Below are 3,153 nucleotides of genomic sequence, written 5' to 3'. Positions count from 1 at the left end.
AACACAATGTCTTTATTCATCTATTGATGGACACTAAGGTTGTTTCCATATCTCAGCCATTGTGAATAATGCTGCAGTGAACATGGGAGTGCAGGTATCTCTTTGAGATACTGATTTCCTTTCCTTTGAATACATAACCAGATGTGGGACTGCAGGGTCACATGGTAGTTCTAGTTTCAGTTTTTTGAGGAACCTCCATACCGTTTTCCATAATGGCTATACTAATTTATATTCTCAATAATACACAGGGTTCCCATTTCTCTACATCCTTGCCAACACTTGATTTTCTGTCCTTTTGGTAACAGTTATTCTGACAGATGTGAGGTAATGTCTCACAGTGGTTTTGATTTGCATTTTCCTGATAAATGACGTTGAACCTCTGTTCATGTACTAGTTGGCCACCTGTATGTCTTCTTTGGAATAATGTCTATTCAGATCCTTTGCTCATTTTTAAACCAAGTTATTCATTTTCTTGCTATTGAGTTGCCTTCCATACATATTTTGGATACTGATCACTTTTCAGATGTACAGTTTGCAAATATTCTTCCCCATCCCTTTGGCTGTCTCTTCACTCTGCTGATTATTTCCTTTGTTGTTCAGAAGCTTTTTATTTTAATAGTGTCTCACTTGTTTATTTTTGCTTTTGTTGCCTAGGTTTTTGGTTTCATATCCAAAAAATCATTGACCAATGACACGGAGGTTTTTCCCTGTGTTTTCTTCTAGGAGCTTTATGGTTTCAGGTCTTTAATCCATTTTGAGTTCATTATTATATATGGTATAAGATGAGAGTCCAAGTCCATTCTTTTGCATGTGGATATCCAACCTTCCCAATACTATTTATTGAAGAGACCATCCTTCTCCTCATTGTGTATTCTTGGTGTCCTTATCAAAGATTAGTTTATTGCATATGTTTGGGTTTATTTCTAGACTCTATTCTGTTCCATTGGTCTATGTGTCTGTTTTTATGCCAGTACCATATTGTCGTACTGTTGGAATTCCTATGGCTCTGTAACATAGGCTGGTTGCTATTTTTATTGTTATATTCACAGATTCCTATCCATAAATGCTGGTAAAGAGTGAATGATAAGCTGGCCTAATAAAAATTGGCCAAAAGCTGCTGTTTCATGCTGGTAGGTCTACGGAATACATCTTTTTTCTCTGTTATGAGAAAATTAAGTCCCCACTGAGGCCTGGTATGGGGGCTCACACCTACAATCCTAGCACTTTGGGAGGCTGAGGCAGGAGGATCACTTGAGGCCACGAGTTCGAAACCAGCTGGTCAACGTGGCAAGACACTCTCTCTACTAAAACTACAAAAATTAGCTGAGCGTGGTGGTGCACACCTGTAAACCCAGCTACTTAGGAGGCTGACACACGAGAATTGCTTGAATGCAGGAGGTAGAGGTTGCAGTGAGCCAAGACTGAGCCACTGCACTCCAGCCTGGGTGACAGAATGAGACCCTATCTCAAAACAAACAAACAAACAAACAAACAAAAGTAAGTTACTGAGATTGTTCATTATCATAAACCTGACTTTCAACTTTCAGGTACATAAGCTTGATGTATTTTCTTCAAAACTACACCATGAAGACTCAAGCCATGCTTCTGGTTTGAGGAAGAAGAAAGCTCATAAAAAGTTGCCCACTTTTTATTCAACTCAGGATATTATTCAATTATATGCTTTTAGAGAGAAATGACTGCAATGCTAGGCCCTCTCCTTAGATTTTAAAGCTAACCTGAATTAGAACTTAGGAAAGAGTTTCAGCATAAATTCACACTGCTTAGTCTTGCATTTCTAAGTGCTTTTGATGTGATCCCTCAGTTAGTATGTGATCCCCCAACATCACTGTTAGGAACACTTAGCACAGGATAAGTAACAAATAGAGTTACTGAAAGTGGGATTTTATTATATCATTGTCTATTTTTGTATGTTTGAAATTTTTTATAATATAAAACACACACACACTCAGAGTGATTAAAAAAGGAAAAAAGTACTTAAATACTTAAAGTAAACTCACCTCTTTAGAATTCTCTTTGTATCAGAAAGCTTGCTGGTAAGCTGCAAATACCAAAGGTGGCAGTGTGAAATGAATCCGCTGATTTCCAGCAGCTCCAAAATGTTTTCGTGCTGTATTCAAAATCTGACCCAAAAGCATTAAAGAAAAAAAAATTTCCAAACTATGATTAATCATTTGTGAAATAAATGTGGGCTCCAATCATCATTGCTAACATTTTGTGAACATATACAATGTACCATACTTTATGGTAGGCAATTTACATATATCTTATCTCCTCAAGTTGTCACAACAACCCAGAGACAGATACAATCCCATTTCACAAATGGGGAAGCGTGAGTTTCAAAGAGGTTGTATAACCTGCCCAAGGTAGCAAGTTAGAAGCAAAGATATGTTTAAATATATTTTCATGTGATAGTTTGCTAAGAATGATGGTTTCCAGCTGCATCCATATCCCTACAAAGGACACAAACTCATCCTTTTTTATGGCTGCATAGTATTCCATGGTGTATATGTGCCACATTTTCTTAATCCAGTCTGTCACTGATGGACATTTGGGTTGATTCCAAGTCTTTGCTATTGTGAATAGTGCTGCAATAAACATACGTGTGCATGTGTCTTTATAGCAGCATGATTTATAATCCTTTGGGTATATCCCCAGTAATGGGATGGCTGGGTCATATTAGCAAACTATCACAAGAACAGAAAAGCAAACACCGCATGTTCTCACTCATAAGTGGGAACTGAACAATGAGATCACTTGGACTTGGGAAGGGGAACATCACACACCGGGGCCTATCATGGGGAGGGGGGAGGGGGGAGGGATTGCATTGGGAGTTATACCTGATGTAAATGACGAGTCGATGGGTGCTGATGAGTTGATGGGTGCAGCACAGCAACATGGCACAAGTATACATATGTAACAAACCTGCATGTTATGCACATGTACCCTAGAACTTAAAGTATAATAATAATAAAAAATAAATAATAAAAAAAAATATATATATATTTTCATACACACATGTGCAAAGTATGCTGCATTGATAAAGAATGTAGGCTCTGGCCCAGGTGTGGTGACTCACGTCTGTAATCCCAGCACTTTGGGAGGCCAAAAGTGGACAGATCAGTTGAGGTCTGG

The sequence above is a fragment of the Macaca mulatta genome, chromosome 20 (genome assembly GCF_049350105.2).
Source record: "Macaca mulatta isolate MMU2019108-1 chromosome 20, T2T-MMU8v2.0, whole genome shotgun sequence".
In the NCBI taxonomy this organism is placed as follows: domain Eukaryota; kingdom Metazoa; phylum Chordata; class Mammalia; order Primates; family Cercopithecidae; genus Macaca; species Macaca mulatta.
The sequence above is the reverse complement of the archived record's forward strand: the minus strand, read 5'-3'. Positions refer to the sequence as shown.